Genomic DNA, 24,809 nt, shown 5'->3' with positions numbered 1-24,809 from the left:
CGCAGCCGCTCGGGTAGCGGCGATTTCCTCGGGCGCGCACGCGCACTCGGCGCCCTTCGTGTCCGCGCGTGCCAGCCAGCCAGCCTTCCCGGGCTGCCGTCCTCGCGGCGCGCTTGTCCCCATAGGGCTGCTATCCACCGTCCGGCACTCCCACCCCCCACAACACATCAGAAACGCACGCGCACTGGCGAGAGGGTCTCCAGCGCGCGCACGGCCACGGCGGCCGCAGGAAGGAGGTGCCGCCGCCGCCGCCGCCATTGCGCGGGAGGGAGGGAGGGAGCGAGCGAGCGAGGCTGGTCCGCCCTCCCCTTAGTTCCCGCCCCTCCCCCCTTTCCCCCTCCCCGCCCCCCGCCCCGAGGGAGAGCCGCGGTGCGGCGGGAGGAGGAGGAGGAGGTGGTGGAGGAGGCGGAGGAGGGAGCCCGCGAGGGAGGGTCCGCCCGGCCCCCCGCCGCCGGAGCCGCCGCCGCCGCCACAGCCGCCACAGGAACGAGTCGCCAGGGGAACATGGCGCCGGCCCGCCGTCGCTGCGGCCGGGATCGCGGAGGCCGGGGCCGCGCTGAGGGCGCCCCCAAGGCTGGTGAGTGCGGCGGAGAGCCCGCGGAGGGGGGAAATGTGGGGGACGGGCGAGGCGTCGGGCGCCGCCCCGCTGCGGGATCCAAGGGTGGGGGGGAAAGGCGGGGACCGCGGGGCCGGGAGCCCGCGAACAATGGAGGAGCCGGAGGGGGAGGGGAGGCAGCGCCCCCCCCCAAGCGCCCCACGGTCCCCGCGTCTCAGCCGCTGCATGCCCGGGCCCGGCCCGCGCGGCCCGCCTTGCCCTTCCTATTCGCCGCTGTCCCCGCAGCCCTGCAATCCCGGCGTCTGCCTGCACACACACACACACACACGCCCCACCACGACCCGATTTGAGGCTTGGGGGTGGTGGTGGTTGATCTCGATGTCTCACAGCCTCCACTCGAGATATCTGACTCCCAATCCTGAGCCGCCACCTTTCCCACTTCCTCCCCCCCCTCCCCCAGGCATACCCTTCGCCGCCTCCTGGAGTGGGCTGTTGTGCTCCTGGGACGACCTCTGCATCCCTTCTGACGCCCACTTTGGACATCCGTGGCCCTTCTGCCTTAGCTGTTTTCTGTTAGCATCACTTTTGGGGGGAGGGGGGAGGTCCCAGGCGTCCTCCTCCTTTGGCCTATCTGCTGTTATTATTACTGCCTTAGAACATCTTGCATTCCCAGGAGCTGTCCCTTTAGGACCTGCTGTTCCACCTCCAGGGAGGTCCATGCTAGACCTGTGTAGATGTAGGCACTGCTGCCCTCCCGGTCTTTCCTTTAGACTTAATTCTTCCTCTCACTTGGGGGCTAACAGCCCCACACTTATGTCCCCCCCCAGCCCTCCCCGGCCCAGACCTGCTGCACCTCCCTGATGCCCCTAAGCTGCTTCAACCGTTCTCAGGTTCAGATGCTCCTTGCTTGCATCCTTCCCTTCTTAGGGCTTGCTCCCGTTTATCATTCAGACCCTGTCCTCTTTTTCCAGACCCTTTTGCCTGCCAACTCTGCCCCTTGCCGGAGCTTTGATCTTGCACGCACTCCCCTGCAGTGCCTGGCCTCTTTTTCTTTATTTTTTTTGCCTCTTCTTTTACCCCCTTTCTGTCCCTCAGAATTGTCTCATTTCTGCCATTCCCTATTGAAGACCTCTGCCCTAACCCTAATTGCACTCAGTTGTGCTGTATCCTCTCTTTCCCACCCCTTATTTCAGTGGTCCTCTGCTCTGCTCCATTCATCATCCATCCCTCAACCCCCCCCCCCCCCCCCCCCCCGCCCAATCTTCTGTAAGTTCCTCTACACCTGCTGTCTGTGTCTTCTAGGCTGCTGGCGTGCCTCTGCACCTCAGATGACGCAGACCCTGGCCCTCCACACTCTGCCCGTTCTGCGTTTCCTAGGCTTACCCTACCTACCTACCTACCTTCCTTCCTTCCTACCTTTCCTTCCTTTTCTTCTTTTTTTAAACCGGGCTTTCCCCTTCTCTTCCCTTGGTGTCCCCTCCCCACAGCTCCCTCCCTCCCTCCCTTTTGGAGCTGTCCATTTGTCAACGTATTTTTGACCCATTTTAAATTTAACTATCGCTGCCTGTGTCAGACTGGTCATCTTCACCACTTGAGCCCTGCTTGTGTCCTATGTGTCCTACCTTTGGTCCCTCTCATACCTAAGCCAGCCACCAGCCTTTCCTTTTCATTGAGCTCCGTTCAGCCTTTCGCTGGACTTTTCTTTCTCTTCATTCGCTGGCCCCGTTTGGCTCTGCCTCTTAGCCTCCTTTCCATTAGTTCTGACCCGAAGGTGTGTGTCGTTTCTTTTTTGTTATTCCCGTCTGCCGCCCCCCCCCCCACTTTCTTAGCGCCTCCAAATTCCTGGATAGATGCTTATTTTCTTTTGATACCCCTCTCCCAGCTCCTTTCCTCTCTGGCTCTACCCCTTTTTCTCGAACCTGTCCGGCTCCCTTTCCAACACTTCACTCCCACCCAACCAGCTTCTCGGCGCTTCCTACGGGGGCTGCCTGCGATAGGTTCCGCGTTGAGGGAATCCCCCTTTACCCCTTTATGTCTGCATCACCTGCTCTACATCTCTCAGCCTTTGCCAGGGGGAGGCTGGACCAAGGTCCTCTAGGCACCAGTCCAGGCTGCAGAGTCTCTGTGGAGCCCTGAGTGTTGGGATTTTTATCCTCAAAAGTCCTCCTGAGATCTGCTACAGAAGCGCGCTTCACTGGTTGCCGCTCTCTGCAGTCTTGGAGCATCTCCCCATTTCTCTGATTCATACCAAGGTTAGTGGTGGTGGGTAGGATTCATCCAATTGCTCCATCTTCCACCCACCCCGCCTTTCCCTCCCGTTCCCTCTCTGGGCTAAATAACTTTGTGTCCTTGGGGAAGGGGACTGCAGCTGCCCTGTTCTCACTTCCCTCCTTGCCTCTCTGAGCAGTTGTAGACTGTTGACCTCTACACTCCTCTACCTCCACACCAGCACCACCAGGGGAGCATTCAGAAGTATGCTTTTTTGTTTTGTCGCCCCCCCCCCACCCCAGTCAACCTCCCCCCGCCCCCCCCGCAGCTGAAAAGTCATCTGTTTTACTCCGGGTCAGGGAAATGCTAAGTCTGCAGGTCCCGAGGGGGTGTTGTGGCCACACTTGATGTTTACTGCTCCGGCCTTGAGAAGTGTCTTGGCTTCTCCTTTGGCCTTTGGTTAATGCTGTGACCTTGGGGGTGGGGCTGGACCCAGTAGGTTTCTTCCCCTTTTCACCTCTGCCCCCTGGAAGACTCCACCAGCTTCCTGGTCTTCAAAAATGGCGAGGGCCTGGGTTTGGAAAGCACTTTGCAGTTGTTGTTGAAAGAAAGAAAGAATGCCGTCTGGTTTTGCCAGCACCCCAGCCACAGGAGCCCAGTGCTTCTGGGCGGGCCCGTGCGGGGTTACTGAGCTCCTGAGCGTGCGGAGAACCAGTTCGTGAGTTCCAATTGCCTGCGTGTTATGAAGGACTTGGTTGGGTAGAGTTGGAGACAGCTGCCGAGCACTGGCTGATTTGGGATGGCTGTTGGTGAACTGTGGCTTTCCTACTTCTAGCCCTATGTTCCTCAAGTTCCTTAAGTTCCTTGGTGACTTTGTGGTGGGGTTCAGGAAATTCATTCAGAGGTAGAGGTAGCTTTTTACGAAGAGCCACCTGACCATAGCCGTCTTTAACTTGGGAGAGAGGACCTCTGGCACGCAGTTGGTTTATTTATTTTATTTCTTAAGTAAACATAAATCTAAATCAAAAGGCTCTTTTTCCCCCTCCCTGTGGCCTAGGGCAATTGCATATTAAGACAGCTGTCCAGCTGTGAAGGCACATTTACTGGAAGGGCTTTCTTTCTTAACTGAGCTATGATGAGACTGTTTATTTCAGCACCTGCTTAGAAATAGTTCTGTGTGAACACATTTGAAAAAAAAAAAAAAAAAAAAACAAACCACCCTTCACTGTCATCTACAGAATTAGACCATTGACTCATCCAATGTTAGGGCATTTGTGTACAAGAACACGGGGGTGGGGGGGGTTGTACAATAGATGTGTGTGGCTCTCCTAGCTTTTTAGGACTGTAGGTTTTCTGGGTTTGGATCTTGTTTCTTCTCAGTTCTGTACTGTGGTTGGAAGGCAGTGTGGAACGTTGCTAGGCTTGTTCCGCCGCCACTGCACTGCAGGACTTTAAACTCTGACGAGGGGAGTGGGGATTTTGATGCTGGGTGTTAACTTTGGTTTCTTTCTTTGGCCTCGTGTCACAGTCTCCTGAATTTATTTTAGAGTTTGTGTTCCCCGTGCCAGTACAAACAGTTGTCTTGTTTTTCATTCTTAGTGTGGCGGTGACACCTAATTGAGAATAGGAACGACTGTGTGTGCAGCACCGCTACAGTGTGTGTTTTCTAGAGTTTTCCTAACACAGGCAGCCTAAAGTTGTGCGTGCTCAAAGCTGGAGTTCACATAATAGAGAAGAGACAGACAGAACAAAGAGATGCTTTTCCTCCCCGCTAGGAACTGGTGTCCAGGCCTGTCATGGTTCTCTGATGGTGGTGGAGGCTCCAATGCCAGAACTGACATTTGCTGTCACTATGGGATTGGGTGCTACAGAGATGTGAGGTGGTAGCCTTGGCCTTCTGGAGCAGTTTCTGTGCCAGTTGGGGCGGAGTGTGAGGCAAGAGATGGCAGCAGACGACTTTTTTTTTCAGCGCACTAGCATGTCTTCAAGGGCTCTTTACCCTGTCTAGATTTCTAGAACTAGCCTGCTAAGAGTTCTGGTCCTTTCTCAGCCCCTCCCCGTCTCTTGAAAACCACCTTTCTTTGTGCTCATGCCCCCTCTCCCTTGCCCATTGCCTCCAGTGTTTTGTTTTGTTATTGTTGTTTTTTTAACTGGCCTGATGGTGCTTCAGGAAAAATAACAAGTCAGAAACCACCAGTCTTCCTCATTCCAGACAGACGGTTGCAGGTGTCCGGCCCGAATGGTGACTTTTGGAAAAGGACAGTCTGGCCATAGTGCAGGTTGCATAGGTAGTGGAAAGCCATAGCCTCGTGGGCTGTGTGTGTGGTCAGTCTTCCAGATAGAGCAGAGCAGGCGGTCACAGCTGAAGGTGGGTAAGGTCGTATGGTTTAGATTGCTTTTCCATCCTTGGCCTGTTAAGGTCTCCTGAAAGGTGTTGGACCTCTGGTAGGCCCCTTCTTGTCATCTCCTGGGATTGTTGTCATTTGCCACCTGGCAGTTTAAACAGTGTCTTTGTTCATTTATTTTATTTTATTTTTTTTCTGAGACAGTATCTCACAAGGCTTCTATCTGGACATGTAGCCGAGGGTAGCTTTCAGCTCATCCTTCTGCTTCTAAAATTTAGGGATTGCATTGTACCACATGTGGTATAATTTATCCAGTCTGTGTGATGTTTGATTAATCATTTACCTCTTTAAAATTTCTGTTTCACAAACCCCAAGATTATTCGCCTGTAGAGGGAAGGCAGCTGGCAGAAATGCCCTGTTAGGCCTTGGAGTTTGCAGGAACCTAGTTTGAAAATCAGCGCCTCCTTCGCAGGTGGGGAAATGAAAGGCTTGCCTGGGGTCATGCTGTAGGCTTCTGCCATAGTGAAGAGCACGGGACAGGAGCAGGGCTTGCCTTCTGTCAAGGCCTGGCCCTAAGTAGTTAGCATTGGGGACAGCTTGCTTTTCCAGTGGCCTGGAGACCCGTCTGAAGAAGTCCTTCCGTCATGGCAGACTCCACTCAGTAGAACATGCTGGGGCTCAGCACCCCGCGCTGTACTAGGATCCCCCGTTTGCCCTTGTCATGTTCTGAAACAACTGAGATGGGGCTTTTCTAGGGCTTAGAGGAGACTGAACAGCCTTACCCTTGTGGGTGCTTTTTTTTCTTCTCCCCACCCCCCCATAGAAAATAAACACTGCCACTTTCTCAGGCATTCACATGGAAATTAGTTTATAGCATGGGGGGGGGGCTCTCTCTCTCCAGATTGTATTAGCTATATAACTCAGCCTACACCTCTTTTATAAAATGGTAGGGAATTTCTCAAGCTGAGTCATTGTTGGCCTAGGCTCTCAAATAGCAATGGTCTGAATAGCACTTGAATTGCTGGTATTAAGAAATGCAAACAAATCGTTCATGTTCATCTTCCCAAAAGCTTATTTCTGTTTAACTTTTGATACAATACTTTATCAGACTTTATCTATAAAGAATTCATGAGGGGGAAAAAAAGAATTTGTAAAAATAAGTGAGCACCTGTCAACCTGACTTTTCGTTTGTGGGCATATCTCGGATACTGAGGAATACCACTGAGCTCAGTGGAGACCTGGGCACCTCCAGCATGAAGCATCGTTACAAGAATGTAATATTTGTTTTTGCTGCAAATAGCCACCTTGCCTACCTTCCCTTACGAAAGGAGTGCTGCTCTGTTAGGGACTCTGGAGCCCTGTGACTTGGGCAGGCATCTGTTTATGTCTTCATAAACCTTTGTTCTTCTCCGGCCTCTTCCTGGTCACTGTGGTGACTGCAGCAAGCTGGCAATTGAAATTAGGCCATTGAGAGAAAGCTTCCTATGCGTGCGCGCGCGCGCGCGCACACACACACACACACACACACACACACACACACACACAGCTGAGCATGGTTGCACACACCATGCTAGAGAGGTGGAAGGAGGGGCAACCCTCAACTACTTAATAAATTCAAGGCCAGCCTGAGCTACATGAGATCCTGTCTCAAAAACACCCCCTAAAAAAACAAACAAACTAGAAAAAATGTTGAGGAAACTCCCATCCTGACCCTTTGACTTACTAGCTGTGTAATTTGGGAAGACTGTTTTCCTTCTTGCAGAATGAAGGGAGTGTGTCAGATGGCTCCTACCCTGCCTTACTGTCTAGCCAACATGTTGTGAGATTTGGTCTTTTTTTTTTTTTGTTAAATCCAGGTATCATAAAATTAGGTAAAGTAACAGAAGCTACAAATGTTTCGCCAAGTATTGACTGCTTTACTTCATATTTTTTTTAGGAGAGAGATATTTAAGTACCTCTAGAGTGCTGCTTTTCGGTGCTGGGCAGGAGCCCTGGAACAGCTGCTGCTGGGCATGTGCTCCACCACTGACGGACAGCCCCTGCCAAGGGTTTTTTCTTTTGAGAATATTCGTTAGGCAACTGGAAATATATAGGTGTGATACTGCCATAGTTTGTCAATTTACTTTCAAAAAGTTAGGAGGTGGGTGTGTAGCTTAGTGGTCATCTTTTGTCTGGCATGCATCAGGTCCTGGGTTCCATTTCTAGAACTGTAGTCAGCCAATGCAAAACATTAAAACGTACTTAAGAGACTAAAGATGGCGCACTCCTTAAATCCCAACCCTTGGGAGGCAGAGGCAGGCGGATCCCTGTGAGTTCAAGGCCAGCCTGGTCTACAAAGTGAGTCCAGGACAGCCAAGGCTACACAGAGAAACCTTGTCTCAAAAAACCAAACCAACCAACCAACCAAACAACAACAAAAAGAAAACATACCTAGATGTATAGGGAGAAAGCACTGCTTCTTAGTTTCGTCTTATTTGCTCACAACAAATATTACATTTGTTCATTTATTTGTGTGTGTGTACATACATGGAGGTCAGAGGACACCATATGAGAGTCAATTCTCTCCTTCCACTATGTGGGACCTGGGGATTGAACTCAGTCAAACTCAGGTTGTCAGATGTGGCAGCAGGACCCTCCATACACTGGGTGGTCTTGCCCAGCTCACTATAATTATTTAGTAATACTGACTTGCAATTGAAAAACGGCTTTGGGGTGAGAGTATGTTAGCCAGCTGTGGCTAATGCATAGCCTTCCCACTTACAGGACATTTAAGAATACATTCTTTCAGAGGACCCGGGGTCTATTACCAGTACTCACAAGGTGACACACTGTCTGTAACTCGGTTCCAGGCTCTGTTGCCTTGTTCCACCCTCCGTGGGCGCCAGACACACAGGATGCACAAACAAACATGCAGGCAAAACTCCCATACACATAAATGAAAAGAAAAGAAATACGTGTGCATTTGTGCTGAACCTTTTCCTATCTGCATTTAAATGAAAGGTCAAAATTGTGGTTTATCCCTTGGAGCCTCTGTTAGGCATAAGACAAAAGAAAATGATCATTGTTAATTGCCACAGGTAATTAAAAAGGGCTCTTTGTTCAGTAACAAATTGATTGTGTACAAATGAAAGTCAGCGCTGCATTAATACAAGCTTACTGGAGTTTTGAAATCTGTGTCTTCAGCAGAATGGTTCAGGGTGAGGACCACCTGGGGCGGGCAGGCGGGATGGTGCTCTGATACCGCTATACCCTCCGAGCTGTTACTGTTGCCGGGCTCTAAGAAATGTCTCCCTCTGATTGGTCAATTGAACGCAGACAGAACCCTTTCTGAGAAATGGAGAAGGGAGGACAGATTCTGACAGCTAAGGGAGTGAGCCCCAGCTGTTGGCATGTGCCCAGCATTAAAGCCACAAAGAATGAAAATGGCAGTGGCTTTTGGGCTTGTGATGTGTTTATGAGGAACACAGATCTTTCTAAGTTAACTTCATTATTATTATTACTGACTTCGTGGGTGGCGGGTTTGAGAGTTCCTGTATGAACATGCTCCACAGCTTGGTGCCTGTGGAGGACGCTGGTGTTAGGTGCCCAGAACTGAAGGCATAAGGGAGTATAAGCCTCTAATGTGGGTACTGGGAACTGAACCCAGGGCCTCTGCAGTTGTAGCAGGTGCTCTTAACCACTGACTGTTATCCTCCTAGCCCCAACAAATGGTGTGTGTGTGTGTGTGTACATATGTGTACATATACATATACACATTATTAAGTCAAGGTCTCACTGTAGCCCTGGCTAACCTGAAACATATTTTGTACAATTTGGTGGCTTTGAGCACACAGAGACCCTTCTGCTTTGGCCTCCTGAATGCTGGGCTTTTAAAGCTCTGTGTCACCATGCCCAGCCACTTAGGCAAAATTTTAAGAGTTATACAGTTGTAGATGTATACATAGTTACCTGTTTAATTAACTAATTTTGGTTTTTTGAGACAGGGTTTCTCTGTGTAGCCCTGGCTGTCCTGGAACTCATTCTGTAGACCAGGCTGACCTTGAACTCAGAGATCTGCCTGCCTCTGCCTCTCAGTGCTGAGATGAGAGGCATGTGTCACCACTGTCCTGATAATTAAATAATTTTGAGGCAAGGATCTCACTGTGTAGTGCTGGCTAGTTTCCCGCCTCAGCCCCCTGAATTCTGGAATTGCAAGCATGCAGCACCACACTGGCCTATGAGTGTAGGCTAAGAAACAGAGGTGCAGACCAAGAGCCTATATGAACATGTTGACTATAGTGACGTTTATAAACTTAATAGAAAAACATATAAATGTCTTAACCTTAGGAGAATCACTACTTATGGAAGAGTCTGAAGTCATTTAAAAAATGTTTTTCAAGAATACTTGACATGGGAAAGTGCACACAAAATTAGGTGTGTGTGGGGAAAGCAGGATGTAGAGCTACACAGGGTGAATCCAGTTAAAACACGGGAAGAGGGGAAGGGAGACTGTGCTGAGGGGCTAGTTGAGCTATCTGCGTTGTCGAGTTTGATCTGAGAACCAGTTTTTCCTGAGTTGTGCATGGTGTGTGTGTGTTTACCTTCATATAGCTATCTGTGCATCACATGCCTGTGCCCAAGGAGGGCAGAAGAAGTCAATGGATCTCCGGGAACTGGAGTTACAGATGGCTGTGGCCAACATGTGGGTGCTGGGAACAGAAGCTGGGTCATGAACAAGATCAGCAAAGTTCCTTAACCACTAAGCTCTCTTACCTGCCTGGCGGGTTTGTTTTTAAAGACTAGGTCTCACTTAACCCTTTCTGGCCTTGAACTTGCTGTGTACATAAGGCTGACCTCAAAGTTACAGGGATCTGCCTCCCTTCCCCTGAATCTGCTCTGTTGACATTAAAGGTGTGTATTACCATGCCAGCTGGATTTTAATGTATTTTATTTTAAATATTTATTTAATGTATATAGGTGTTTTGTGTGCGTATGTCTGCACCCCACACCTGCCTGGTGCCCTCAGAGGCAGGAAGAAGGCATTGGAGTCCCTGGAACTGGAGTTAAGATGTTTGTAAGGGCCTCTGTGGGTGCTGGGAATTGAAACTGTATCTTCTGGAAGAGCAGCTAGTGCTCTTGGCTACTGAGTCATCTCTCCAGCCAGCACTCCTTTACTATGTTTTTGAGAAATTATTTTAACATAGGCAGATTCGAGGGGTGCTGTGCATGCCACTAGGTATGTGTGGAGGTCAGTGGGCAGCTTTGTGGAGTGTATTTTCTTTTTGGGGGCGGGGGTTGGGTTGAGACAGGGTTTCTCTGTGTAGTCCTGGCTGCCTTGGAATTCACTCTGTACACCAGGCTGGCCTTGAACTCAGAGATCTGCCCAGTGCTAGGTTTAAAGTCATGTGTCACTACGCCTGATTCTTGATTTAAGAAAAAAAAGTTAACCAAGTTGGTTGTACTGTATATTTTTCTATATAAACACGAAAGAAAATTATGCTGAAAAACAAGAAATTAAGAACGTGGAGATCTTTTGGACTCTAGTCCCTCCAGGGCAGTCACTTTCTCATAGCGTAATTGAATTAATTATTAACAGCAGCCACTGCTTCCTTTGTACCAGCGGCTGCCAAGCACTCCTTCCTTGCCGCCCAGTCACCCTCCCAGGTGGGGAGCATTGGCAGCTTCTAGGTGGAGAATTGAGACATAGGAGCGAGGGGCTGGCCTACCGCTACCTGGCTAACCAGCCTGTGTGGAAAGCTTCTCTGATCTGCTTTTCCCTTTCCAGAATGTTCCACACAGTGATCTCCCGAAGAGACCTACAGTCAATTTGGTGGCTGGCAGTTGGAGTATAGTTCTGTTCAGCAAATCCCTTGTCCCCTAGGTGTTCTTGGTTCAGGGAGAGTCAGGTCAAAGTCAGGAATAGCTATGAAGTTAGTTATGTCTTTTTCACATTTTGGGGGGCGTTAGTGGCAAAGGTTACGGTGCAGAGAAAGAGACAAGGGTCTCACTAGATTGCTCAGGCTTACTTTGAACTGGAGATCCTCCTGCCTCAGCCTCCAAAGGGTTGAGATTACAGCAATGTGTCAGCAAACCTGACCTAGGCTTTCTCTTTTATGGGCCAAAATGTTTTTTAAAGAGTTAAGTAATTTAAGCCAATAGCACAGCCCACGGGAGGTGGGAGGGGAAGGCTGTTGAGTTAGTTCAGAGTCCTCTTCAGCAAGCTAGGACATTTTGGCCTACCTGATGCCCGAGCTGCAGATCCTGTCTCAAAAAAGATGTGCATAGTTCTACTGAATATCTAATCTGCTTAATCCCATCTATTCAAATACTTTACATGGTTAGGAGCTGCTGAGCAGAGGAGAGCAGACTGGTTCTTTGTAGCTCACGGGCGTAAGAACAGAAGTTGTGTTTAGTCTTCCACCTCCTCTGCAGCCAGGTACACAAACGGAGCATCCTGCTCCCCAAGTATGTGGGCCACTCAGGAACAAAGTCCTCTCTTCCCTTACAGGCAGCACAGGGAGCACACTGTTTCTGTACCCAAAAGCACACGTTTTAGAAGGCCAGTGGCCTGATTCTTTCTTCCTGATCTTATCTTAAAGAATTAAGTGTGACTAAACATTTCAATGCAAGAATGCATTGACTGGGTCTAAGACTGATTGCATCTGAGGAAAAAAACATTTTTAGGAAACCAGTCCGGTTTCATGTTTCTCTTAAATAAGGAGTAATTTGGGCCAGTGTGTAGCTGAGTGGTGGAGTGCTTGCCGGTGCACAGTCCGACTTCATCCCCAGCACCACAGGGAAGAAGGCATAATTAGCCATTTAACAGAACACTCATGTGCGTGGCACATGCGTTCTTACTTGCCACTAGTGTTTGCTCATGAGGGCTAGCTCCGGAAGACCTGAGGGCCAGTCGCTGTGTGAAGGAGCGTATGAGGAGGAAATAGCAAATGTGGGGCTGGGAGTGGAGGCATGCCTGTAATCTTAGCACTCAGGAGGCCGAGGAACTTGTGTTGAGGTTAGCCTGGAGTACGTAGCAAGTTTCTGTTTTAAATTAAAAAATGAAGGCTGGGTAGAGGCAGGTGGACCTCTAGGAACTAAGACCCTATAAGTAAAATAAAGTAAATAAGCCAAGGCTTTAGGCCACTCTGTGAGAATTTGTCTGTGTGCGGGTGTGTGTGTGTTGTTCTTCTTGTTCTGGTCCCAAGACCAGAAGAACCCAGGGCCTCCATGCTCACGCCTTCAGCTTCGTTGCATTATTTTTATTTCTACAGCAGGACCTGTGCTGGGCATGATGATGTCCACCTGTAATCTCAACGCATGGCAGGTGGAGGCAAGGGGATTAGAATTTTAAGACCGGCTGTGACTGCATGAGGTCCTGTCTCCAAAAAAGGTGCGGGGAGCTGGCAGGAGGTTAAGCTCACTTCATAGAGTGTTCCCTGGGTTCCACTGCTTAAATCAAGCATTTGCGTTTGAGGGCAGCCTGGGCTGCAAGCGACCCCGTCTTCATTGTGGTGTCGCCACTTCTTCCAGGAGGTAAGGCTTTGAGGAGAAGCCTGGCCGGATGCCCAAGTACTTTGGTCCTTACTGGGATTCCTCACATGGTCCAGTCTTCTCTGCTGTTGTCATTTGCTTCTTACCAACCTTATGACGGGAGGCTGATGGTTTATTTTTATTGTGAGTTGTCTATAAAATGGGCTCAATACCTACTCTGCCTGCTGTAATCTTTCACCACCATGGGCTAAGAGTGATGAGAACGCTGTAAAGTTGGGAAACCCTTGAGCTTGTGGCAAGGATGGACAGTGTAGCAATGTCCAGGTAAGCATTAGGCTGCCCCAGGCTGGATTTGCTGGGGTAACCTGAGCAGACCAGCTGCGAGCCTTGTTATCACTTGCTCTTTGAACAGCTATCTCCACAACCCAACTGCTAGTAGCTTGCCCCCAGGACATACTGAGTTTTGGGGTCTTATCAGCAGGTATCTCATATTTGGAGATGTTAACTCCTGGTCACAGGCCAAACATCAGTTGTTAATGTTTGTCAGACCTTCCAGCCCTAGGCCAGACCTCAGCCACTTTCGCTCTCGGCAGGCTGCTGCCTGCACCTTGTCCCAGTCCGTTCCCTCTCACTTAAGGCTGAACCCCCTTAGGCAAGACAGACTGAGCCTGAGCAGAGTGGAGCAGAGCTGACCGCCGCCACAGTGAATGTGCAAATCCAAGTTCTAATGGTAGGCTTGGGAAGCTTGGAAAAGTGAGTCCTGGGTCATGGTCCGTGCTCGGCAAATGCCTTGTTAGTGCATTTAAGGACCAGCTGAGAGGATGGTGGGGGGAAAGTTTGTTTGGTTTTGGTTTTTTGAGACATTGTTTTTCTGTGTACTTCTGCCTGTCCTAGACTTTGTAGACCAGGTTGGCCTTGAACTCAACAGCGATCCACCTGCCTCTGCCCCCTCTCGGCCCTTCTGCTTGGTGAGTTCCCTGCTCAGCCTTCAGCATCTCCGGCAGCCATGTTTTGAGACCCTGAATGCTTGGATTTCTTCAGCCTGCTCTTCAACACACGTCACTTGTTTCAGTATAGTGACATGTTCCTAGGGCTCTGAGTCAGCAGTCATAAAGCACCCTGTGCTGTTCCCTTGCCCCTGTCCCCGGCTGCCCTGTCGCCCTCCTTGGAGGCATCCATGTTTCACCAGAGGTGTAGATGTGTCACCTTCTCCTTTTGCTTGAGTGGTGTCGTGCTGTAGTTTGTGTTAGTATCTTTTTTTATTTAATGTCCTGGGAAATCATTTCATATTCAGAGTTTTGTTCTGTTAGACATGTGTGCTCCCAGTTAGTGCTGCAGAGAAGACTTGAATGTGTCATTTCCCAGCCAGTAGGAGAACTCGGAGGAGTGGAATTGTCTCTTTTCTTTGTTTCTTTTGAGACAGGGTCTCACATGGCTTAGGCTGGTATTGAACTTGCTATGTGGCCAAAGATGATCTTAAACTTCTGATAGTCCTGCCTCTACACGGTGCCACTGTGCTGAAATCAAATCCAGGGCTTCCTGCATGCTGGGCAGCACTGCCTTGGCTGAGCTGTATTCCCAGTTCCTGTTAGGTTCTGTGGAAAGCCACTGTGCCCGGCTCTCCCTCCTTTTGGGGGGGGGGGGAGCACAAGGTCTGTCTGCATAGCTCTGACTGTCCTAGAACTCACTACTTAGACCAGGCTGTCTTGGAACTCAGAGAGATGCACGTGCCTTTGTTTCTGCCTCCCAAGTGTTGGGAGTAAGGCACGTGCGCCACCCCGGCCTGGCTCTCCCTTCTGAAGGTGGGGTTGTCGGTGGTGCTTAGTGAGTGCCTGGCATATGAGGGCGTCACTGGGACGAGTTCTTTTTGTTGTTCCCTTGTCAGTATTGGGGGTAGAACAGCACTCCGTGTGTGCTAGGCCATTCCCCGCGGCCTGGATGAAGTGTTGTGGCTGGGGAAGCCGACACCAGCACTTACCTGGGTGCCCAAGGCTGCGGTGACCCTCCAGCTTGCAGCACTTGTGCAGCCGCCCTCACAGCCCATAGGACATGATTGGAAGGTGTCTGTTAGGGTGAATGAGACGCCATCCTAATGCAGCAGTCAGCACATCATCCCTCTCCCTTGGGATCTCACCTCTAGGGTAAGAACCCCTTTGAGGTTTCAGCCAGACAAACTAGATCCTCCAAGCTGCATATAGATGACTGTAATAATAATAACAGCCAGCACCATGCCCTCCCTGGCTGCCAGACACCATGCACACAACACACACCCTTGTGAGCTTGATACCGTGCTTGGTCCCACTTCTCAGATGAGGTCACATTGCCTCAGCTTCCTCATCTGAGAAATTGTGGACATATTTGACCATTGGTGCTAGCCTTGCAGTGATTTCTTCACAATCTGCCTGTCTTTGCCTCCCAAGTGCTGGGATTAAAGGTGTGAACCACCCCCCCCCCACCTGCTCCTGATCATCCTGGCTCTGCCTCCTGTGTGCAGGTAGGTGTTGCAGGCATGCCACACCATGCTCAGCTTTTGGCGTTGGAGAGTTGGTCCCAGGGCCTCATGCATGCTAGACACTACCACCTGAGCTATATCACCCACCTTTCATATGCCTTGTATCTGAGGTAGTCTCCTGTATGCTGCCCCTCAGTCAGACTGAAGAAAACCAACAAAGGCAACCTAAAGACATAGCTTGACTAATTCTGTTTACTTCTTTTTTTTTTTTTTTTTTTTTATATAGCATTTATATTTTATTAGCCATTGTATAGCACTGAGAATTGATTTATGGGGTAAATAGAAGTGACTAGGTTCTGTTTACTTCTTGATACATAGCTTACGTTGTTTGTTTCCCCAACAAGCCTTCCGTGACATGCAGAAGGAAGTGCCTTGTCTCATGCTGAGTGCCCTTCAGTACTCACTCTTCTGTCTTCCTTTGGCTTGTGTCGTGTCCTTCCCATGTCAGAACCTTTGGTCAGGGCCTTCTGTCATTGTTTCTGTAGGCACATAACCCAGGGGTGTCTGGGCATTGTCAGTGATCAGGAAATGCTGGTGGAAGAAATAACTTACACAGCAGAAGCAAGGTTCCTGCTTACACCTCAGGCTCTACTCACAGTTTCCTTCATATCCTGGAAAGGGGTGACTGTGATCTCTCTGTGTCTGTGTGTGCTGAAGAGAGCCACAGTTCTGCCAGAGAAGGAAGTTCGGCTCTGTAGAGAGGAGAAATAGTTTTTGTGTAGGCTTCCTTGTATTTCAAGCTCCCTGGGGTCCCATTTGGAGAAAGGTTTTGTTTTTAAAACCCTGCTTAGTTATGCAGCATGATCTTTTCTTGTACTACTTGAATCTACAGCTCACGTCATCATAAAAGATAATGTATGTGTTATTTTAAGCCTGTTACTTAGTAAACTAGTCAATAAGAGCTAAATATCTAAAATGTAGTCAAGTGTGATGGCACATGACTTTAATTCTGGCACCGGAGAGGTTGAGGGAGGAGGAAGATTGAATTTGAGGCTAGTCTGAGCTACACGGTAACTTCCAGGCTACCTAGGGATGGCAGTACTCTGGCTTCTCCTACTCCAGCCTTCAAGTTTCATTCTGTCTGGATGGCCTCAGTTAGACATGACCAAAAGCACAGATTCAGAGCAAAGGCGATAAGCAGAGGATTCTGCGATGCTCTCAGGATGATGCATGGATCCCTAGGATGCTCTTGGGCTGTAACCTGAATTTGGTTTTGTTTATTTTCTGCATAGAGCGGATCTGTAGCTTTCATCAAATTCTCAAAGGAATTCATGACCCAAAAAGCTTAGAGCCATTGGTTTAAAGTAATGCTGAGCCCCATGGCCTCATTTTGTCCCTCCTGTACTGTAGAGGCCGAGTGCTGTTTTTCTGACACTGATCTGGAGAGGTCCTTGGTGCAGGAGAACTCTGCTGTTGAGGTTGTAAGAAAGGAAATGTGTAAGTTGTTCTTTTGAAAGTTTGTTAATTTGGTTCTGAAACCTTTGTCTCTTCTCTGATTGTTTGCTGTGTCTTCATATTTGAAACAGTCTTGCTTTTCAAGCCCAGGTATTCAGTCATTCATCTTACGTCTTATCTTGCCCAGTAATCTGTATGGTGTCAGGTTGTGTTTGGTGGGCTTTGAGATCTGAATACCAGAGCTCCAGAGCTCATTAGCCTCAGCCAGGCCTCTGTTTTCACTTAGGTGAAGTGATAATACAACTGTTACCCATCGGGGCATTGACAAGATGTGGGATCCTGCGTGTCACCTGTTTTGTTGCTGAGGCCCAGTCAGTAGAGGCTTGCTCTGTCTGAACTCCTGAGTTCAGTCCCCAGCACTCACTGCAGCCATGCTGCAGCACTGGGCCATGACTGCTGTTCAGTGCTGGGGAAGCGGAGACTGGAGGATCCCAGATGCTCACTGGCCGAGGTAAATTGGTGCGCTCCAGGTTCAGGAAGAAACCCTGCCTCAGAATACAAGGTGGAGAACAATTGAGATAGACACTTGTTATTGACCTTTGGCCTACACACACACACACACACACACACACACACGAATATGGGTGTGTACACACACACACACATACACACACACACACACACACACACACACACACACACACACACACGAGTATGGGTACACACATGACCTGAAAAAAAATTACTGAGCCACTAGGAAGAAAGAATAATGCACTTAAGAAAGTGGGAAAGTGGATATTGTGGTTATAACAGTGGCTTAAGTATTTTATATTTGGGCTTTTTCTTACATAACGTGATTAGGATGAAGGCTCCTGATCCAGGGCTCTTGAAGTTGTTTCTGTGTAAGCACAAATTTGGATCAGATTGTCTAAATTGTTCATAGGTTGTCTGAGGGATCTTTGACCACTCTAAGAGTCCTTGAGAGAGCCGGGCGTGGTGGTGCACACCTGTAATCCCAGCACTCGGGAGGCAGAGGCAGGCGGATCTCTGTGAGTTTGAGGGCAGCCTGGTCTACAAATCTAGTTCCAGGACAGCCAGGGTTCCAACACAGAGAAGCCCTGTCTTGGAACTCCTCTCCTCCCCACCCCCCAAAAAAAGAATTGGTTGAGAGCCGGGAGGTGGTGGCACACACCTTTAATCCCAGCACTTGGGGGAGGCATAGTTAGGCGGATCGCTGTGAGTTCAAGGCAAACCTTGTCTGCAGAGTAAGTTCCAGGACAGCCAGGGCTACACAGAGAAACCAAGGGGTGCGGGGTGAGAGGTATCCTGGAGAGATGGCTCAGCAGTTAAGAGCGCCTGTTCTTTCAGAGAACCTGAGTTTGATTCCCAGCAGCCACATGGCACCTCACAGCCATCCGCAACCCTTTAAACTTGGCTCATTTGGCCTTTTGGGGAGTGTGGAGCTGTAGTTTATCTTTCACCCTGCGGTTGTGGATTTTAATGCGATGTTCCTAGAAAGCTTTTCCCAATGAAAAGAAACATAAGGAAGGCATAGAAAGTTTTAAAAGTTTCATATGCTCTTTTCTTGTTGGGTGTGTGGAGAGTGGAAGTGAGAAGAGGGAAGGAGGGGCCGTCAGGAGGAACTTTGTGAAGACCTTCCTTGCCAGCTCCTCCAGCTGGGAATTCCTTCCGTACGTTGTGGCTGTGCTGGACCGTCTGCTTTCATCTCACTGCGCTTGTAGGCTGTCAACTCATGAGGTGCCTCCACCTGGAACATCCCTTCTCCTGTCATGGAGTCTGGCTGGCACTAATAGAGGGTTCTGGAACTTAAGTAAATGAAAAAGAATGTTGCATATGAAGGAACAGAGCACCGCTAAAGGAGTCGGAGTGACTAAAAATACAAAATAACTACCTGGCAGCCATTTGAAATCTGGAGGGAGCTTGGGACACGCTCAGGACGGGAGCATAATCTGTAGGCAGTAGAAGGGCCCTGGCAGCAGCATGTCGCTTCTGCACTGGGTTCGCTCCAGGAAGAATTGGGGCTTGGGTGCTGCTGTGGGGCTGCTTCTGTACCAGCATGTGCTGTGGACATGAGCCTGCAGAGGAAGGCAGCCAGGACGCATGGCTACTGCTCAGGGCAGAGCTGGGATCATGCGTGCTTTCCGGCCCTGCTGGAACATAAAGGAGCATGTGAGGAAACACTTAAAGATGGGGGAATGTGCTTCCGTGTTAGTTATGAATGCTTTTCTCTTGTCTTTGTCTATAATTTAAACAGATGAAGATTATTTGAAGTTGGACAGGAGCTCTTACTGAGGGTGTCAGCGTTTGGGCAGAGATGAGGACGTAACTAGTAAGCGAATTCCTTGACTGATTTGGTGTTGAACTGGAATACCATATTCTCCATGCAAAGCCTATTGGAGAGAAATGCATTTGCTTATGAAAAATTTGCAGGGCTTCTGCACTAGGTTATGTTTCTCTTTCCATGTGTTTCTCCTGTTGATTTTCCGATAACGGACTATCTCTACCAGTACTAAATACACTTTGGGTCAAGAAAACTGCTTCTTAGGGAAAGCCAGATTTCTTCTTATGCCGGACCATATACCAAAGTTGTCCTCTAAGTAATTCCTTTTTCTTTTCCGAGACAGGGTTTCTCTGTGTAGCCCTGGCTGTCCTGGACTCACTTTGTAGAACAGGCTGGCCTCGAACTCACATTGATCCACCTGCCTCTGCCTCCCGAGTGCTGGGATTAAAGGCATGAGCCACCACGCCCGGCAGTTCCATTTTTTATTAGACTGAATATTTTTTAATTAGCTGAAAAAATGATTGATTTTGTTGGTTCTGGGCATAGAATCCAGGGCTTGGGCATGCATGAGTGACACTCTCAGCCAAGGACGAGTAATTGTTAAGCACAACTCTTTAGTATTAGGATTGTCCCTGACACTCTGAAAACAAAGAGCAAATGATGCAATCAGGATGCAGTCTGTTGCCTGTGGATTTTAAGGACAACTACATACAACATAAAACCTGGAAGATGAAATGACCTCTCTTCCATTTTCCTCTGGCTTTAGACTCTAGGTCACGGAAGATGACTTTGGTCCTGTGTCTCCCTCCCCCTCCCCTTCCTCAAATGTTGGACTTGGCAGGCATGTACCACCATGCCCAGTTTTTGTGGTGCTGGGGTGGAACCGAAGGCTTGTTGCTTGTGTGCTGGGCAAGGATTCTGCCGGTGAAGTTACATCCCTAAACCCCCATGGCGTCCTGTAAAGAGAGATACTCAAGAAGGCTTTTCCACATGGAGTACTGCAAAAGATATGTTAAGCAGCTCTGACTTACAAGTAAAGCAGTTCATTTGATCGATACTCTGAAACTTTAGATGGAATAGACTTCGCTTCCACTCTGGTCCTGTGGTGCTCCCTCTCTGGCCAGCAGTGACACCCAGACCCTTGCAGTCTCATTTGGCTGTTTCCTGAGTCCCCGTTTTCTCTCTCTGTGGTACTTTTCATTCCTTTAAATTCAAGGCTGGTTCTATTCCCCCAGTACTTAACTGTATCGTTCTTCTCGTGAAGGCCCAAATTCATGCTAACACTGGGAAAAGGTACTTTTTTTTATGGAGTCTTCAGTGTTATCCCTAAAATAGTACCATTACATAAAGGAGAGGGGGGAGGCTTAGTGATTTTTATATTTAAAGAGGTAGTCCTTTTGTGTGAGTAAAACTGACTTTTTTTTTTTTTTCAGTAGGATGAGGAAAACTGAGGATAAATTAAGGGGAAAACTGTTATGGTATTAACCTTTTTTTTGTTTTTGTTTTGTTTTTTTTTTTTGGTTTTTCGAGACAGGGTTTTTCTGTGTAGCCTTGGCCATCCTGGACTCACTTTGTAGACCAGGCTGGCCTCGAACTCACAGTGATCTGCCTGCCTCTGCCTCCCAAGTGCTGTGATTAAAGGCGTGCGCCACCACACCCAGCTTAACCTTTTTTCTGGTTTTGGAAAGCAAAGAGACGTGCACAGTGGGGCAAATAACTGAAATGATACTAACTCTAAAATACTATTTTACATTATTGTGCGTCTTGGATGCAGGCGATGGGGTGGGGCTGTGTTTCATAGTGCACATGTGGAGGTCAGAGGACAACTGGGAAGAGTTTTGTCATCCCACCATGTGGGTTCTGAGGATCAGTGTCAGACTGTTAATCTTGGCAGCATCACTTTCCTCCACAGAGCCGTTTTGCCAGTCCTATATTAATTCTTATTACTGAAGTTGAAAGTCCATTTCTAGCTAGCTGTGGTGGCGCACGCCTTTAATCCCAGCACTTGGGAGGCAGAGGCAGGCAGATCTCTGTGAGTTTGAGGCTAGCCTGGTCTACAGAGTAAGTTCCAGGACAGCCAGGGCTGCATAGGGAAACCTTGTCTTTTTTTTTTTTTTTTAAATTGTATATGAGTGCTTTATCTGCAGAAAAGGGTATCAGATCACATTATAGATGGTTGTGAGCCACCACATGGTTGCTGGGAATTGAACTCAGAACTTCTGGAAGAGCAGGCGGAGCTCTTAACCACTGAGCCATCTCTCCAGCCCAGGGACGTATTTTATTTTTTTTTTTTTTTAAAGGAAAAAGAAAAGAAACTCCGTTCTCCACTTTGGTTATGGTATTTGTGGCTAACTATGGAAGAAATGCTGTAATCCCAGTACTCAAGGAGGAAGCAGCTGAGGCAGGAGGCTTGCCGAGAATTTAAAGCAGCTTTGATTTTATAGTGAGTTCCAGGACAGTGTAGGTTTTCCATGAGATTGTGTCTCAAACAAACAAGCAAGCAAGCAATAACATCAACAACCCAGCAACACAAAAGAAATTGTGCTTCTTCTGTGAGGCTAGGTGCTCAGTAGACATGCTGTGAAGGAGACATGGGTTGAGTGACCTCTTCCAGGCCTCAGTGTTCTCACGTGTAGAATGAAGAGATAGCTGCCCATCCTTCCTGGAACATTAAGTAATATTTTGAGCAGCATAAAGTACATTAATAGTGCATTGTGGGAAGCAGGTTATTGGAATTGTGAGTCTAGGCTGATAAGAGCCTTTCCCATGGTGGAGAGCTTTGCCAAATGACCAGGGGAGGGGCTGTGGTACTGGAGCCTTTTGTGTGTCCAGAAAGCCACGCTGCCAGCTGCTCTCGTCCACTCATCTGTGCAGGAGGGCCAGGGCATGGTTAGGCCTCCTGTGTGCCCTTCAGCGGGCCACAGCTGCGGCTCTAACCAGGAAGGAGTCATTTGATGTCTTTAAGATGCTTTCACGCTCTGTAGAGTGAGGATGGTGTTGTGCTTGCTGTGTTGGTTATTATGGAGAATTCTGTAAAGTCACAGGTGCCTGGACTACATCCTGTCATGGCCATTTTCACTTGTGCTGCACCTGGCTTATGAGGAACCGTGGACAGAAATTATGCTGAAGTCAGTCCTGACACATCCTGTGTTCTTCCCTTGCTCGTTTCTGGGCAGTGAAAGCACCTCACACTGGCACAGGACTCCTGCTCTGTCCTCAGCAGGCCCTCAACACACCTCGAGCCAGCGGCGGACCTCAGGCCTCTGTTAAGAGGCAGTGCCTTAATTATGACATTTAATTTATTGAGAGATGCTTTCTGTGAGGCAGTCTTATCTCATTGTCACAATGAAGCATGCAGAAACATCCTTTTTACCAGGTGTTTGATTCTGTGAAAGGAATGTGTGTTATATCCAGATCTTGAGGAGAGCTGAGGCCTAGCTGTGGCCGTGGATCCTGTGGTCCTCTGTTACAGGTGACGGTGGAGCTGCTGCAGTGCTGAAGCGCTTGGCAAAGAAACGATGAGTGTGAATCTGGGCGTGGTGGTGCACTGTGGCTCCCAGTCTGTGCAGACACTGGATTCGGCTGCAGAGACACTTACATTGGCCTCTTTTTTTAAAAGAATGGTTAGAGCCTGTGTGGTGATGCACGCCTATACCCTTAGTACCTGGGAGGTTGACAGAAAAAGATTGTTAAGAGTTTGAAGCCAGTCTGGGCTACATAGCACTTACCAGGCCAGCCAAGGCTACAGAGGAAGGTTCTGACTCAGAAAACAAAGTAAGAACAAAGGAATGGTGCCGACACCCATAGCTGATGGCCACTTACTTCAGACAGCCTGGAAAGCAGCAAGAGGCAAGCCTCGTGTTCTCCAGGAAGGGATCTCACGAGGCGTTTCTCTCATGGAAAATGGGGCCAGTAGGTACTGATGAAGGGCCTTTAGTGTGGGCTTAGTAGTTAGGAAACTTGCAGTTAGTTTTTGTGGTGGTGGTTGGTTTTTGTTTTATGTGTACACCTGGTAACCCTGAAGGTGAGAAGAGGCTGTCAGAACCCCTGGAACTGGAGTTAGAGGTGGTTGTGGGCCATCATGTAGATGCTGGAAACTGAACTCGGGTCCTCTGCAAGAGCGGCTGATACTGTTAACCATTGAGCTGTTTGTCTAGCCCAAATGACTGGTTTCTGTTTAGCGTTTTATTTTCCTTAGAAACAGCTAGCTGTTACTTTTATGTTGGTTTACTGTCTTGCTAGTGAGTGAGTTTGGTGTGAGGCTTAGGGACAGCCGTGTGACCTCTGAGCAGGTTGTGAGAGCCACACAGCCCTCAGTCATTCCTGAGAGGGCAGTTTGCTGGGATGCAGTTTCAGACTAGCTCTTCAGCCAGAGCTTGCAGGCCCTTAGGAATGAAGACATTGTCTTCATAGGAGGCTCCAGCAAGGAAGGGGGGAAAACCCATATGCTACGTGTGTGGCCGCAACCCTCCGTTGCCCTCACAGGTAAGTGTTGGGAGTATTTCCATGCTTTGAGTTCATAGAGGCTAGTGTGTGCACGCGTGTGAAGCTAAGCATGGAGTGATCTGGTTCTGCAAACCCTTGGAATGTGTCCACATCTGAGGAGCGCAAGAGTTTGGGGTGTCTTCTGCTGAGTGCTGTGCCTGAGATTTGTCTTCAAACTGTTATACAACCGTCACCAGTCAGATACACTCACAAATACCTAAGAAGCCCTTGCTGAGAGCCAGGGTGGATGGAGGTGTGCACCTGTGATCCCAGCAGTTAGGAAGTGGAGGCAGGAAGATCACAAGTTCAGTGCCAGTCTGGGCTACATGGGAAATTATATGTATGTGAAGTCCAACAACTTAACCTGTGCTGAGACATGTGAGGAAACACAGCCTCCTCCACATCTGCAGATGCTGATTTAGCCCTGGGAATGTGCTTCTGTCACCTTCCTTCTTACATTACAGCAGGAGCTAAGGGAACCTGAGAGTTTACAGGGAGACCCTGTCTCACAGTAACACAAGGAGCGAGCGGCATGCTTAGCCACCCTAGCCTTTCACATTATTTCTTTATTCTTGGGTTTTGGTGTAGTGCCATGGTACATGCGTGGAGGTCAGAGGACAGCTTCCTGGAGTTAGTGCGCTGGTCCTGCAGATGGAGCTCAGCCTTTTTGAGAAGGACCTTAGCTCTCTGAGCCTTCTTACCAGCCCTAACTCAGCACCCTAATTGTCACAGTTCAGGCCTTCATGGGACTATCCCCCAGGGAGAAAGTTTCTGTAGCTGATTTCTGGGATACCAAAAAATAATGATTGATGAAAGCTATGTTTTGCACATTTATATTCAAAGGTTTAAAGAGATTTATTTATTTATTTATTTATTTATTTATTTATTTATTACATGTACAGTGTTCTGTTTGTACGTATGCCTGCACACCAGAAGAAGGTGAGCCGCCATGTGGTGGCTGGGAACTGAACTCAGAACCTCTGGAAGACCAGCCAGTGTTCTTAACACTTAATCTCTCTCCAGTCCCAAAGGAAACTTTATTTTTTGTTTTTTTGAGACAGGGCTTCTCTGTGCAACAGCCCTGGCTGCTGGAACTCTCTTTGTAGGCTAGGCTGGCCCTGAACTCAGAGAGGCATAGACCCCTGCACCCAGCTGCTGCTGTTATTTCTTATTCTCACCTCTCATCCCCACTGTTTGTTGTCCGAGGAGGAAAGTAGAAACAGCTGTAGATAAGGTGAACATAAAAGTGTTTAACACCAACGCGTTGCTGTAGAGTATTGGAAAGGGGGAAAGGGTGTTACTAAAAGCCAGTACGCTGTCCGAGTGCAGGAGCTTGCTGTCATGGCCGCAGGCAGCTTTGCCGCTGCGGGGCCTGTGTTGAGCACTTGCCTGCATTCCTCCACAGCGCTTCAGAAGCTCGTGCTTCTGGAGATGGACTAGCCACACAGTTATATTCTTCTTGCCGTCCAGCTTCCGTTTGCCATTGGCAGAACCTAATTGGAGCCAAGTGGCAGAGGACTATGGGAAATATAATTT

General features: G+C 48.8%; 1 protein-coding gene across 1 annotated transcript in view; it reads left to right on the top strand.

The window, feature by feature from the left end:
- The first annotated feature begins 456 nt into the window (after positions 1-456).
- The window catches only part of Arhgap35 (Rho GTPase activating protein 35), a 102,597-nt gene continuing 78,244 nt past the window's right edge, over positions 457-24,809 (top strand). Inside the window, exon 1 of the mRNA XM_051162454.1 lies at positions 457-577. The gene's annotated coding sequence lies outside the window, so the exon portion shown is untranslated. The remainder of the gene's footprint in view (positions 578-24,809) is intronic.

This window comes from Acomys russatus, chromosome 19, assembly GCF_903995435.1.
Source record: "Acomys russatus chromosome 19, mAcoRus1.1, whole genome shotgun sequence".
NCBI classification, from domain to species: Eukaryota; Metazoa; Chordata; class Mammalia; order Rodentia; family Muridae; genus Acomys; species Acomys russatus.
This window is presented reverse-complemented; position numbering and strand designations above follow the sequence as displayed.